We start from the raw sequence: 16,666 nt of genomic DNA on the forward strand, positions 1-16,666 counted from the left end.
TTATCTATTTGGATTACAGTAAATTTATTTATCGAAATATGATTATTATAGGGTGTTATTTTAACGGTTAGCAAAGCATTCGTATATTTGTGAGCAGAAATATGTAATTGGAAAGCTAAAATATTGATATTTGGATAGCAACTTGTGTTCAGCAAATATTTATAAATCAGTCTGCAATTGTATATCATTCTGAACAGCAGTATTTTTTTTTACAGCTGAGTATAATCAAAGCTGCAATGAGTGACCTATACCTAATTAAATTTTGGTAAGCACCAGAGAATAAGCCTCTTTTCCCCTATGGGAATTAGGAACTTGAATATTTTCCATCTTTGTAAGACTTTGCATTATTGCTTTTGGTTTCATTTTTAAATTAAATAATCGATTAATTTCGCTTTTTAGAGTGTCACACAAACCGTAAGTCGAGGATAACTCCTTTTTTTCGTCATGATCGTAATCAGCATTAGTTTTAAACAAAATCACGGAATATAGTGCTGTCCAATCTATAGGTACTAATATTATAAAGCTGAAGAGTTTGTTTGTTTGTTTGAACGCGCTAATCTCGGGAACTACTGGTCCGATTTGAAAAATTCCTTCGGTGTTAGATAGCCCATTTATCGAGGAAGGCTATAGGCTATATATCATCACGCTAAGATCAATAGGAGCGGAGCAATGCGGGTGAAACCGCGGGGAACAGCTAGTAGTAAATAAATCCTTGCTGAGCATTGTGGACCACGACTTTTCAACTTGTTGCACCTATAATATTTATTTTTCCCGTCTTCTGTTTCGTGACAATAATGTAGTGCTCAAGTACCTTTAGTTTTAACGTAGGTACATTTCGGCTTGTTCCCAGTTATCAAACTTTTGAACTAAGTTCCAGTCCAAACACAGCTTTGTTTTCTTCTTATAACTACCAATTCTTCACTATCACTACTATTTTGCGTGTCCGAATCATAGTCTGGAACTAACATCTTGTCTTCAAACAATCGAAAATATCAATAATTATGCAATTCTTACACGTTAACAAAACTGCGATACAATAATTTGGTTACTACTAATTGCCGCACAATCACTGAATGACAATTCTCGCACATGACTGGCCACCTCATGTGTCGGCTTCCAATCAATTCATCATTTTTCAATAAATACGCAAAACAACTATTTAAATTGCAAAAATAAGTTGCGTGTAGAAATGTTTTCTCTGCTAACCGAATGTATAATCTTGCTGACCAAGTATTATTCTGCCGATTGACTATTTATATTGCAGTTAAATAATAAAACTCGCTGCAATTTTATTGCACGCCTCATAAGCGAAGCGTTGAGGTGGGTACTACTGTCACTTCGCGCAAAACATCTGATTTTACAAACTTAAAATGTCTTTATGTATCATACATTGCACTTGTAAGATAATACATACACACACATATTAAGAAAAAACACTATTTTTAACGTTCATGATATTTTTGATGTCATTTTTGTTATTTAAACTAGTTAAAAAACAGTTTAAAAAAGTTCTGTCTTGGACGTCCGTGTGTCTGTATGTGCGGATCCTTTTTCTTGTTAACACGATAGCGACCGAAATACTTTACTAATCGAGTCTTTTTTTTTCTCTTACGCTTGAGTATGCTCAGGAATAGAACCCTTTCATTTTTCAGGGTCTGATTCGATGTGGTTTAATTGTTATTAAATAAACAAAAATAATAATTAATAAATATTTATTAAAAAAAAATTATGAGGCGTGCACTTTTGGATTTTCCAAATTATTTATTTTTAAATTACTGACCATTGTCATGATTATTTACAAAACACGAATTGCAGCCTGATTTTAATTGTTGCTAACAAAATCTTTGTATGCTGACAAAATGATTTATTAGAGGTTATTTCTTGCAAAACAACTTGTAAAATGGCATACACGGTAATTACTTCTCATTATTAAATGTAGGTAATGGATCATTTCATCTTTGATATTTCTAGAAATTTCTAATAGAATAAAATTATCATCTACAACTCTTAAAAGAACTTTAATGATTTCAATGGCAACTATAATAAATAATTGATATGGAATTAATTAATCTAAAAATGCTTTCCACACCATTAAACTTGTAAGAGTCAAAGTATAAGTCAAGGACAAGACGGTAGAGCGTTTAATTTAATTAAGTATGAAATAGTTGGCTTCATAAACACGAGTTACGTTCAGGGTAAGGCACAAAGGTGGAATTATTTAAGTTCTAATGACGGTCTCAGGTCTGCGCTTGAAATTACTTGTAGGCACAACACAATGGTACAGAGTTGTAAAGTACACCGAACAAAACATGCTAAGCGATAACGAGCCCTTTTAATTTTATGAGATTGGTCTCTTGGCAATACTCGAGGAGAATATCAGAGTCAAGGTATTGGAAGGCTTAAAATGGCTTTAATAATGAAATTTTTTAGTTTTGCGAGTTGGTAAACAAGAAAATTGTCGTGTAGTTACAATTGTACATGCCCTGCATCCATGTAAACTTTAATTTTGTTTTTATTACTAATATAATTAATTATAGCACTATCAAACCTAGTTATTATAAAAAAAAGAGTCAATCTAAACAAATAGGCTAAAGTTGTTTACGCTCTTAGGTATCAGTTAAAAAACAAAGTAAATATAAAGGTGGTAAAATTGACTTTTTTATGAATCTCGTTACAAAAAAAGTTCGTTGCACATAAAAATAGTGCTGCTAACACGGTGTAACGACAGTTTAAAAGGGACGTTTACACTCCGGTTATTTCCTCTCACCGTCTAACCGAGGGTGTAGAGTACGTATTGTTCTTAACCCACTCATTATGAAGAGGTCGATGCACTTGCCAATGTTAGAATTTACTTTGTGCATCGTTTATGCGACTGCTGGCGGTTTTAGCGACGCTGTTTTGGGATGGCTGGTGAAAGGATCATTAGGCCTTTTAACTCCGACCTCTTGTGTACCTTTGACGTTTGAGAGCTGTGGTTTAATTTATTTTTTTGAGAAAATTCGAGTTCTTACTGGTCCACTGTATTAAATGTCTACTTGAGCTTTGGATGTGATAGAGTCACCTCTACATAGCATAGCAAGCGTGAGCTTTGCTATGCTATGTCGAAATATTGTAATATATTGTATACATATTATAAGAATCAATATCGTAGATACATGTATATTACGATTTGTATCTACTTATTGCTAATTAATCAGAACAAGTATTTGAATATAATACCTTAAAATAGCTTGATATCTAAACAGGTTTACAATCAAACAAACGATTGTTGAAATAGCTTTTACAGTTCAAAATCTCCTAATAATCATTTAACTTTTGTTTTATGTTCAACATTTTCTTATTAAGTCCCATTTAATTACGTAAAGCAAACATGAAATGAATCCTTAATACTCAAACGACATTACACCAAGTTGTCGGCAAGTTGATGACTGTAGCCATTAAATTTTATGGAATATAAAGCTTCTGTAAATAAAACTGATTTGTTGAGCGGCAGAAGATCGAATGAAACGACAATAATTTTTTTACGATTTATTTTCTGTTAAATTTCGCGAGAGTTATTGCCTTTCTTGATTCTATGAGCAATTTTGACATGAACAAAATTCATTTCATTTCGCGTGGATATAATAAAATAAATTATGTTAAATTTATTATAATAAAACGTTTTTACTAACATAGACGTCGCACGGGGAATTCTGATGTACAACAAAACATAATCGTTAAAAATATGGACACAAAAAGTTCAATTTGTTACCACCATTTGTTTTAACTTATAAGTATCGAACACCAATAGCTTTCAAGTATTTATTGTTCTAGCATTCGATCAAAAATAAACGTCACATAAAACTAAACTTTATGCCTAACCCATACGTCACATAATTGTACACTAAAAGAGATTTATGATGTTTTCCGCGGTTGGGGTAGGCCTGATAGAACGCATTTGGTGTTTGTTTGATCGATCGCTCCTTCGGACACTTCAAACAATGTTCGGATGATGAATTATAAAATAATTACAACGCTGCTACAGAACAATAGGGAACTGTTTATGCAATCCTAGTACGTAATATCTTGTATAATATTTAATTAAAAGCAAACTGTTATGATTGCTTTGAAAATTTGATCGCACTAAAACATCGGTTAAATTTATTTTAGTAAAGTGAAACTAATAAATTATAATAACCAAATATTGTTATAGTATTCTTAAAAAATATATTTGACTAGTTGGTTAAACTTTATGTTAATGAATACTTCTTTTGAATTTGTAAGACGTGATAATAAAAATGAAATTTGATACACCCAGTTACAAAAGATTATAAATTATTGATGTAAAATAATGTTATATTATAATATATAAAGCTACACTACCACTGACTCACTGACTGACATCGCTTTTCTCGGAAACTACGTGGAAAGTGGGGGGGATAAGGACGTGATCGTGTAGAGGTGCGCCGAGCGACCAGAGGAAAAATATAGCGATTTCGATCATCTTCGAAAACCAAGTGGACCCCTGGAGGTGCGCAAAAACGGTGATACCTGGAGGGGGGGTGTCTGAACAAAAAATGCTCGGTACTGGTGGCGATTATCAGGGGTGGTAGAAAAATGGCGATTTTCGCGAAAACAAGATGGCCGCCGTACTTTGCCAAAATCGCCGTTTATGAATCCTTACGTCTCAAATTTGGCACACGTGCTCTGTTCGAGCCGGCGAATCGATCGGTGCCCCGTTCGAGTGGCTCCGGGCCCCCATTTCCGACTTTCATACATTGGAAAATCCAACGGCCTGCGGAAACGGTGCGAGTTGGGTGGGGGGTCCCGGAACTAAAAATGATCACCACCCTGGGACGCTACCAGGGAGCCATAGTGGGTCGCTCGATTTTGGAATTTTTCCATTTTTGGCGCAAACATAAAAACGTAAATTTAGACGAGGTGGCGCATCGCGGAAACACACTCACACCACGTTCGTACTCGCCCAGCTCCCAGGATATCCAGAAAAATCCGATATCTTGAACTTTCTCACAGCCCGCGGAGACGGTCAACGGTCCGCGCAAACGGTAGCAGCTACATCTGAGGTGCTCAAACTAAATGTGTAGTAGACCTCGAGCAATTACCACAGATAGTGAAAAAAAATCAAAATGGCGGAAAAAATGGCCGCCGCCATACAAATGCTAAAATGGCCATCGCTGGTCCGATCGCACTGAAACTTGGCAAAGGGGCTTTAATCGAGCCGCATATTAAGTTGGCATACTCATAATCGAGTTTTCTCTGCTGGTTTCCGAGTTTCATACAACGCGAAATTCGACGGCTCTCCGAAACGGCGCGAGATAGGTGGGGGGTGTAGAACTAAAAAATGATCAGGAAGATGGGGTGCTACCAGGGCAATGGAGAAATTTCAATTTAGACGCAATTTTTTTTTCAAAAATGGCCGATTTTTTGAGGCAAGATGGTGGCGCCGGTTACTTCACGATCGGTCTGAAAATTGACGTCTGTGCTCTGATCGGTCAGATTTACAAAACTGCATACTCAGAATCTCTCTCCGACCCCTGGTTTCCATTTTCCATACATCAGGAAATTCAACGGCTCTCTGAACCGGTGACAGGTAGGTCGGGGTCGCCTTAGTAAAAAATACTTCAAAACCTGGTCCGCTTCCAGGCATATAAAAATTTTTGGTAAAAAGCGAAATTTTTTTTTTCAAAAATTTTGTATGGAAATTTCCATAGTAGGAAGGGTAATTGAATAGCAACGGAAAAAGACGGCGCCGCGGGCTGCTTGCTGCCCGCGCACCGCGCAACCTCGAAGGTTGACAGCCTCCCGGAGTAGAAAATATTTATTAACTTTTGAACTACCGCACGAGCCAAGCGAGCGAAGCGAGCGAATCACGGCAGCGGCTGGCGTAAATATTCAAATAGGTAGCGAGGAGCGAAGCGACGAGCGAGTTAGGTTAACTTTTGAACTACCGCACTAGCCAAGCGAGCGAAGCGAGCAAGTCACGTCAGCGGCCGGCGTAAATATTCAAAGAAGTAGCGAGGAGCGAAGCGACGAGCGAGTTAGGTTAACTTTTGAACTACTGCACTAGCCAAGCGAGCGAAGCGAGCAAGTCACGTCAGCGGCCGGCGTAAATATTCAAAGAAGTAGCGAGGAGCGAAGCGACGAGCGAGTTAGGTTAACTTTTGAACTACCGCACTAGCCAAGCGAGCGAAGCGAGCAAGTCACGTCAGCGGCTGGCGTAAATATTCAAAGAAGTAGCGAGGAGCGAAGCGACGAGCGAGTTAGGTTAACTTTTGAACTACTGCACTAGCCAAGCGAGCGAAGCGAGCAAGTCACGTCAGCGGCCGGCGTAAATATTCAAAGAAGTAGTGAGGAGCGAAGCGACGAGCGAGTTAGGTTAACTTTTGAACTACCGCACTAGCCAAGCGAGCGAAGCGAGCAAGTCACGTCAGCGGCCTGCGTAAATATTCAAAGAAGTAGCGAGGAGCGAAGCGACGAGCGAGTTAGGTTACTTTTGAACTACCGCACTAGCCAAGCGAGCGAAGCGAGCAAGTCACGTCAGCGGCCGGCGTAAATATTCAAAGAAGTAGCGAAGAGCGAAGCGACGAGCCAGTTAGGTTAACTTTTGAACTACCGCACTAGCCAAGCGAGCGAAGCGAGCAAGTCACGTAAGCGGCCGGCGTAAATATTCAAATAGGTAGCGAGGAGCGAAGCGACGAGCGTGTTAAGTAAACTCTTTAACAGTTTATTATGAAAAGTCACTGCCCGCTATCGATTAGATACTTCAAAATTCGGGGATCACGTTTCAAGAATTTAACCAATATTTGAATAAGTAATTTATAAACAGTTTCGACTGACTGTAGAATCGCTGTTAGCAGATGTAACAAATGGACAGGAAATTCAAATGCTTTTTCAAATGACTGAAGATTTCTGCCCTGGGATGAGCCGCGAGCTGCTTGCAGCTCGCGCACCACGCACCCTCGAAGGTAGACAGCCCCCCGGAATAGAAAATATTTGAATGGGAAATTTATAAGCACTTCCGATTGACTGTGGAATCGCTGTTAGCAGATAATAACAAATTGACGGGGGATTTTGATGCATTTTCAAATGACTGCCCTATTGCTTCAACCCAGGGGCAAAAGGGGCTCGCGGGCTGCTTGCAGCCCGCGCACAACGCACCCTCGAAGGTCGACAGCATTCCAGAATAGAAAATTTATGAATTGGGAATTTATAAGCACTTCCGATTGACTGTGGAATCGCAGTTAGCAGAAAATTATAAATGGACTTGGAATTCTAACACATTTTCTAATGACTGCCCTATTGCTTCAACCCAGGGGCAAAAGGGGCTCGCGGGCTGCTTGCAGCCCGCGCACAACGCACCAGCTAGTTATAATATATAAAGCTACACTACCACTGACTCACTGACTGACATCGGGTTTCTCGGAAACTACGCGGAAAGTTGGGGGGATTTCGACGTGATCGTGTAGAGGTGCTCCCAGTGACCACCGGAAAAATATAGCGAACTCGAGCACCTTCCAATACACGGTGGACCCCTGGTGGTGCGCAGAAACGGTGGTACCTGGAGGGGGGGTGTCTGAACAAAAAATGCTCGGAACTGGTGGCGATTACCAGGGGTGGTGGAAAAATGGGGATTTTCGCGAAAACAAGATGGCCGCCGTACTTTGCCAAAATCGCCGTTTATGAATCCTTACGTCTCAAATTTGGCACACGTGCTCTGTTCGAGCCGGCGAATCGATCGGTGCCCCGTTCGAGTGGCTCCGGGCCCCAGTTTCCAACTTCCATACAACGTAAAATCCAACGGCCCGCGGAAACGGTGTGAGTTGGGTGGGGGGTCCCGGAACTAAAAATGATCACCACCCTGGGACGCTACCAGGGAGCCATAGTGGTTCACTCGATTTTGGAATTTTTCCATTTTTGGCGCAAACATAAAAACGTAAATTTAGACGAGGTGGCGCAATGCGGAAACACACTCACACCATGTTTGTACTCGCCCAGCTCCCAGGATATCCAGAAAAATACGAAATCTTAAACTTTCCCTCATCTCGCGAAGACGGTCAACGGCCCGCGCAAACGGTAGCAGCTACATCTGGGGTGCTCGAACTAAACTTGGAGTAGACCTCGAGCAATTACCACAGATAGTGAAAAAAATTCAAAATGGCGGAAAAAATGGCCGCCGCCATATAATTTCTAAAACGGCCATTGCTGGGCCGATCACGCTGAAACTTGGCACAGGGGCTTTAATCGAGCCCCATATTAAGTTGGCATACTCATAATCGAGTTTCCACCGCTGGTTTCCGAGTTTCATACAACGCAAAATTCGACGGCTCTCCGAAACGGCGCGAGATAGGTGGGGGGTGTAGAACTAAAAAATGATCAGGAAGATGGGGTGCTACCAGGGCAATGCAGAAATTTCAATTTGGACGCAATTTTTTTTTCAAAAATGGCCGATTTTTTGAGGCAAGATGGTGGCGCCGGTTACTTCACGATCGGTCTGAAAATTGACTTCTGTGCTCTGATCAGTCAGATTTACAAAACTGCATACTCAGAATCTCTCTCCGACCCCTGGTTTCCATTTTCCATACATCAGGAAATTCAACGGCTCTCTGAACCGGTGACAGGTAGGTCGGGGTCGCCTAAGTAAAAAATACTTCAAAACCTGGTCCGCTTCCAGGCATATAAAATTTTTTGGTAAAAAGCGAAATTTTTTTTTTCTAAAATTTTGTATGGAAATTTCCATAGTAGGAAGGGTAATTGAATAGCAACGGAAAAAGACGGCGCCGCGGGCTGCTTGCTGCCCACGCACCGCGCAACCTCGAAGGTCGACAGCCTCCCGGAGTAGAAAACGTGTTAGGTTAACTTTTGAACTACCCCACGAGCCAAGCGAGCGAAGCGAGCGAATCACGGCAACGGCTGACGTAAATATTCAAATAGGTAGCGAGGAGCGAAGCGACGAGCGTGTTATGTTAACTTTTGAACTACTGCACGAGTCAAGCGAGCGAAGCGAGCGAGTCGTTGCAGCGGCCGGCGTAAATATTGAAAGAAGTAGCGAGGAGCGAAGCGACGAGCGAGTTAGGTTAACTTTTGAACTACCGCACTAGCCAAGCGAGCGAAGCGAGCAAATCACGTCAGCGGCCGGCGTAAATATTCAAAAAAGTAGCGAGGAGCGAAGAGACGAGCGAGTTAGGTTAACTTTTGAACTACCGCACTAGCCAAGCGAGCGAAGCGAGCAAGTCACGTCAGCGACCGGCGTAAATATTCAAAGAAGTAGTGAGGAGCGAAGCGACGAGCGAGTTAGGTTAACTTTTGAACTAGGTACCGCACTAGCCAAGCGAGCGAAGCGAGCAAGTCACGTCAGCGGCCGGCGTAAATATTCAAATAGGTAGCGAGGAGCGAAGCGACGAGCATGTTAAGTAAACTCTTGAATAGAAGCGACTTTAGGGCGATTCCCACTCAAACAAAAAAACTACGTAGGTTAAAAACTATTAAAACTACGTTAAAAAACCGACTTCAAAAACGGAAAAGTAGGTTCTTATTTTTAGTGCCGAAAGCATAATGAATTTGATTTTAAACGAAGCTACTAAAAAGACTGAAGTTTTCAATACGTAATAATATACACATCTTCACACATTTATTGAGTGAATGAGCCAATCGTTCACGCTTTATAAGCGTAGGACTTACACCAAGAGTAGTGTAGTTTTTGTATCGAAAATAGCCAATTTTTTGTATTGCGAATAATGTAATTGAATTGCAAGTAGGTAGTTCTTGTATCAAAAAATAGCGTAGTTTAATAAGTGCTTAGTGCTTGGCACCGACTTCAAACCTATATAGTGAATAACACAACTAAATAATATGTAGTAATTAATTATTTTTTACTTTTCCGTTTTTGAAGTCGTTTTTTTTTAAGTAGTTATTTTTATAGTGTAACGATATCTTATTCGATACACCCTTTGACTGTAGTCCTATGGCTTTCACTTAGATATTTTTAGTGCCGAAAGCATAATGAATTTGATTTTAAACGACGCTACTAAAAAGACTTGAAGTTTTCAATATGTTTTATACATCTTCACACATTTATTGTCTTGAACAGTTTATTATGAAAAGTCACCGCTATTGATTAGACCCATCAAATAAATGAAATTCGGGATCACGTTTCAAAAATTTAACCAATATATTTTGAATAAGTAATTTATAAGCAGTTTCGACTGACTGTAGAATCGCTGTTAGCAGATGTAACAAAGGGACAGGAAATTCGAATGCATTTTCAAATGACTGAAGATTTCTGCTCTGGGATGAGCCGCGAGCTGCTTGCAGCTCGCGCACCACGCACCCTAGAAGGTGGACAGCCCCCCGGAATAGAAAATATTTGAATGGGAAATTTATAAGCACTTCCGATTGACTGTGGAATCGCTGTTAGCAGATAATAGCAAATTGACGGGGAATTTTAATGCATTTTCAAATGACTGAAGATTTCTGCCCTGGGATGCTTCGCGGGCTGCTTGCAGCCCGCGCACCACGCACCCTCGAAGGTCGACAGCATTCCAGAATAGAAAATATTTGAATTGGGAATTTATAAGCACTTCCGATTGAATGTGGAATCGCTGTTGGCAAATAATAACAAATTGACGGGGGATTTTGATGCATTTTCAAATGACTGCCCTATTGCTTCAACCCAGGGGCAAAAGGGGCTCGCGGGCTGCTTGCAGCCCGCGCACAACGCACCAGCTAGTTACATATATATAAAGCTACACTACCACTCACTCACTCACTGACTGACTGACATCGCTTTTCTCGGAAACTACGTGGAAAGTGGGGGGGATAACGACGTGATCGTGTAGAGGTGCGCCGAGTGACCAGAGGAAAAATATAGCGATCTCGATCATCTTCGAAAACCAAGTGGACCCCTGGAGGTGCGCAAAAACGGTGGAACCTGGAGGGGGGGTGTCGGAACAAAAAATGCTCGGAACTGGTGGCGATTACCAGGGGAGGTGGAAAAATGGGGATTTTCGCGAAAACAAGATGGCCGCCGTACTTTGCCAAAATCGCCGTTTATGAATCCTTACGTCTCAAATTTGGCACACGTGCTCTGTTCGAGCCGGCGAATCGATCGGTGCCCCGTTTGAGTGGCTCCGGGCCCCAGTTTTCAACTTCCATACAACGTAAAATCCAACGGCCCGCGGAAACGGTGCGAGTTGGGTGGGGGGTCCGGGAACTAAAAATGATCACCACCCTGGGACGCTACCAGGGAGCCATAGTGGGTCGCTCGATTTTGGAATTTTTCCATTTTTGGCGCAAACATAAAAACGTAAATTTAGACGAGGTGGCGCAACGGAGAAATACACCAATGATGCATTCGTACTCGCCCAGCTCCCAGGATATCCAGAAAAATACGAAATCTTAAACTTTCCCTCATCTCTCGAAGACGGTCAACGGCCCGCGCAAACGGTAGCAGCTACATCTGAGGTGCTCAAACTAAATGTGTAGTAGACCTCGAGCAATTACCACAGATAGTGAAAAAAATTCAAAATGGCGGAAAAAATGGCCGCCGCCATACAAATACTAAAACGGCCATCGCTGGTCCGATCGCGCTGAAACTTGGCACAGGGGCTTTAATCAAGCCGCACATTAAGTTGGCATACTCATCATCGAGTTTCCATCGCTGGTTTCCGAGTTTCATACAACGCGAAATTCGACGGCTCTCCGAAACGGCGCGAGATAGGTGGGGGGTGTAGAACTAAAAAATGATCAGGAAGATGGGGCGCTACCAGGGCAATGGAGAAATTTCAAATTGGACGCAATTTTTTTTTCAAAAATGGCCAATTTTTCAAAGCAAGATGGTGGCGCCGGTTACTTTACGATCGGTCTGAAAATTGACTTCTATGCTCTAATCGGCCAGATTTACAAAACTGCATACTCAGAATTTCTCTCCGACCCCCGGTTTCCATTTTCCATACATCACGAAATTCAATGGTTCTCTGAACTGGTGGCAGGTAGGTCAGGGTCGCCGAAGTAAAAAATGCTTCAAAACCTGGTCCGCTTTCAGGCATATAATATTTTTTTGTAGAAAGTGAAATTTTTTTTTTCGAAAATTTTGTATGGAAATTTCCATAGTAGGAAGGGTAATAGGAATATAGCAACGGAAAAAGATGGCACCGCGGGCTGCTTGCTGCCCGCGCACCGCGCAACCTCGAAGGTCGACAGCCTCCCGGAGTAGAAAATATTTATTAACTTTTGAACTACCGCACGAGCCAAGCGAGCGAAGCGAGCGAATCACGGCAGCGGCTGGCGTAAATATTCAAATAGGTTGCGAGGAGCGAAGCGACGAGCGAGTTAGGTTAACTTTTGAACTACCGCACTAGCCAAGCGAGCGAAGCGAGCAAGTCACGTCAGCGGCCGGCGTAAATATTCAAAGAAGTAGCGAGGAGCGAAGCGACGAGCGAGTTAGGTTAACTTTTGAACTACTGCACTAGCCAAGCGAGCGAAGCGAGCAAGTCACGTCAGCGGTCGGCGTAAATATTCAAAGAAGTAGCGAGGAGCGAAGCGACGAGCCAGTTAGGTTAACTTTTGAACTACCGCACTAGCCAAGCGAGCGAAGCGAGCAAGTCACGTCAGCGGCCGGCGTAAATATTCAAAGAAGTAGCGAGGAGCGAAGCGACGAGCCAGTTAGGTTAACTTTTGAACTACCGCACTAGCCAAGCGAGCGAAGCGAGCAAGTCACGTCAGCGGCCGGCGTAAATATTCAAAGAAGTAGCGAGGAGCGAAGCGACGAGCGAGTTAGGTTAACTTTTGAACTACTGCACTAGCCAAGCGAGCGAAGCGAGCAAGTCACGTCAGCGGCCGGCGTAAATATTCAAAGAAGTAGCGAGGAGCGAAGCGACGAGCCAGTTAGGTTAACTTTTGAACTACCGCACTAGCCAAGCGAGCGAAGCGAGCAAGTCACGTCAGCGGCCGGCGTAAATATTCAAAGAAGTAGCGAGGAGCGAAGCGACGAGCCAGTTAGGTTAACTTTTGAACTACCGCACTAGCCAAGCGAGCGAAGCGAGCAAGTCACGTCAGCGGCCGGCGTAAATATTCAAATAGGTAGCGAGGAGCGAAGCGACGAGCGGGTTAAGTAAACTCTTTAACAGTTTATAAGGAAAAGTCACTGCCCACTATCGATTAGACACCTCAAAATGATGAAATTCGGGGATCACGTTTCAATAATTTAACCAATATTTCAATAAGTAATTTATAAACAGTTTCGACTGACTGTAGAATCGCTGTTAGCAGATGTAACAAATGGACAGGAAATTCAAATACATTTTCAAATGACTGAAGATTTCTGCCCTGGCACCACGCACTCTCGAAGGTGGACAGCCCCCCGGAATAGAAAATATTTGAATGGGAAATTTATAAGCACTTCCGATTGACTGTGGAATCGCTGTTAGCAGATAATAGCAAATTGACGGGGAATTTTAATGCATTTTCAACTGACTGAAGATTTCTGCCCTGGGATGAGCCGCGAGCTGCTTGCAGCTCGCGCACTACGCCCCCTCGAAGGTGCGCAGCCTCTCGAAGTGGAAAATACTTGAATGGAGATTTTATAAGCATTACCGACTGACTGTAGAATCGCTGTTAGCAGATGTAACAAATGGACAGGAAATTCGAATGCATTTTCAAATAACTGCCCTATTGCTTAAACCCAGAGGCAAAAGAGGCTCGCGGGCTGCTTGCAGCCCGCGCACCACGCACCCTCGAAGGTCGACAGCATTTCAAAATAGAAAATATTTGAATTGGGAATTTATAAGCACTTCCGATTGACTGTGGAATCGCTGTTGGCAAATAATAACAAATTGACGGGGGATTTTGATGCATTTTCAAATGACTGCCCTATTGCTTCAACCCAGGGGCAAAAGGGGCTCGCGGGCTGCTTGCAGCCCGCGCACAACGCACCAGCTAGTTATATTATAATATATAAAGCTACACTACCACTGACTGACTGACATCGCTTTTCTCGGAAACTACGTGGAAAGTGGGGGGGATAAGGACGTGATCGTGTAGAGGTGCGCCGAGCGACCAGAGGAAAAATATAGCGATTTCGATCATCTTCGAAAACCAAGTGGACCCCTGGAGGTGCGCAAAAACGGTGATACCTGGAGGGGGGGTGTCTGAACAAAAAATGCTCGGTACTGGTGGCGATTATCAGGGGTGGTAGAAAAATGGCGATTTTCGCGAAAACAAGATGGCCGCCGTACTTTGCCAAAATCGCCGTTTATGAATCCTTACGTCTCAAATTTGGCACACGTGCTCTGTTCGAGCCGGCGAATCGATCGGTGCCCCGTTCGAGTGGCTCCGGGCCCCCATTTCCGACTTTCATACATTGGAAAATCCAACGGCCTGCGGAAACGGTGCGAGTTGGGTGGGGGGTCCCGGAACTAAAAATGATCACCACCCTGGGACGCTACCAGGGAGCCATAGTGGGTCGCTCGATTTTGGAATTTTTCCATTTTTGGCGCAAACATAAAAACGTAAATTTAGACGAGGTGGCGCATCGCGGAAACACACTCACACCACGTTCGTACTCGCCCAGCTCCCAGGATATCCAGAAAAATCCGATATCTTGAACTTTCTCACAGCCCGCGGAGACGGTCAACGGTCCGCGCAAACGGTAGCAGCTACATCTGAGGTGCTCAAACTAAATGTGTAGTAGACCTCGAGCAATTACCACAGATAGTGAAAAAAAATCAAAATGGCGGAAAAAATGGCCGCCGCCATACAAATGCTAAAATGGCCATCGCTGGTCCGATCGCACTGAAACTTGGCAAAGGGGCTTTAATCGAGCCGCATATTAAGTTGGCATACTCATAATCGAGTTTTCTCTGCTGGTTTCCGAGTTTCATACAACGCGAAATTCGACGGCTCTCCGAAACGGCGCGAGATAGGTGGGGGGTGTAGAACTAAAAAATGATCAGGAAGATGGGGTGCTACCAGGGCAATGGAGAAATTTCAATTTAGACGCAATTTTTTTTTCAAAAATGGCCGATTTTTTGAGGCAAGATGGTGGCGCCGGTTACTTCACGATCGGTCTGAAAATTGACGTCTGTGCTCTGATCGGTCAGATTTACAAAACTGCATACTCAGAATCTCTCTCCGACCCCTGGTTTCCATTTTCCATACATCAGGAAATTCAACGGCTCTCTGAACCGGTGACAGGTAGGTCGGGGTCGCCTTAGTAAAAAATACTTCAAAACCTGGTCCGCTTCCAGGCATATAAAAATTTTTGGTAAAAAGCGAAATTTTTTTTTTCAAAAATTTTGTATGGAAATTTCCATAGTAGGAAGGGTAATTGAATAGCAACGGAAAAAGACGGCGCCGCGGGCTGCTTGCTGCCCGCGCACCGCGCAACCTCGAAGGTTGACAGCCTCCCGGAGTAGAAAATATTTATTAACTTTTGAACTACCGCACGAGCCAAGCGAGCGAAGCGAGCGAATCACGGCAGCGGCTGGCGTAAATATTCAAATAGGTAGCGAGGAGCGAAGCGACGAGCGAGTTAGGTTAACTTTTGAACTACCGCACTAGCCAAGCGAGCGAAGCGAGCAAGTCACGTCAGCGGCCGGCGTAAATATTCAAAGAAGTAGCGAGGAGCGAAGCGACGAGCGAGTTAGGTTAACTTTTGAACTACTGCACTAGCCAAGCGAGCGAAGCGAGCAAGTCACGTCAGCGGCCGGCGTAAATATTCAAAGAAGTAGCGAGGAGCGAAGCGACGAGCGAGTTAGGTTAACTTTTGAACTACCGCACTAGCCAAGCGAGCGAAGCGAGCAAGTCACGTCAGCGGCTGGCGTAAATATTCAAAGAAGTAGCGAGGAGCGAAGCGACGAGCGAGTTAGGTTAACTTTTGAACTACTGCACTAGCCAAGCGAGCGAAGCGAGCAAGTCACGTCAGCGGCCGGCGTAAATATTCAAAGAAGTAGTGAGGAGCGAAGCGACGAGCGAGTTAGGTTAACTTTTGAACTACCGCACTAGCCAAGCGAGCGAAGCGAGCAAGTCACGTCAGCGGCCTGCGTAAATATTCAAAGAAGTAGCGAGGAGCGAAGCGACGAGCGAGTTAGGTTACTTTTGAACTACCGCACTAGCCAAGCGAGCGAAGCGAGCAAGTCACGTCAGCGGCCGGCGTAAATATTCAAAGAAGTAGCGAAGAGCGAAGCGACGAGCCAGTTAGGTTAACTTTTGAACTACCGCACTAGCCAAGCGAGCGAAGCGAGCAAGTCACGTAAGCGGCCGGCGTAAATATTCAAATAGGTAGCGAGGAGCGAAGCGACGAGCGTGTTAAGTAAACTCTTTAACAGTTTATTATGAAAAGTCACTGCCCGCTATCGATTAGATACTTCAAAATTCGGGGATCACGTTTCAAGAATTTAACCAATATTTGAATAAGTAATTTATAAACAGTTTCGACTGACTGTAGAATCGCTGTTAGCAGATGTAACAAATGGACAGGAAATTCAAATGCTTTTTCAAATGACTGAAGATTTCTGCCCTGGGATGAGCCGCGAGCTGCTTGCAGCTCGCGCACCACGCACCCTCGAAGGTAGACAGCCCCCCGGAATAGAAAATATTTGAATGGGAAATTTATAAGCACTTCCGATTGACTGTGGAATCGCTGTTAGCAGATAATAACAAATTGACGGGG

General features: G+C 43.2%; 1 protein-coding gene across 1 annotated transcript in view; it reads right to left on the minus strand.

Moving 5' to 3' along the window:
- The window catches only part of dally (division abnormally delayed protein), a 94,715-nt gene that overhangs the window by 21,351 nt on the left and 56,698 nt on the right, over positions 1 to 16,666 (minus strand). The window lies entirely within an intron of this gene.

This window comes from Colias philodice, chromosome 3 (assembly GCF_061535455.1).
Source record: "Colias philodice isolate Cphi_HAF_F1 chromosome 3, ilColPhil1 Martin Lab GWU primary, whole genome shotgun sequence".
In the NCBI taxonomy this organism is placed as follows: domain Eukaryota; kingdom Metazoa; phylum Arthropoda; class Insecta; order Lepidoptera; family Pieridae; genus Colias; species Colias philodice.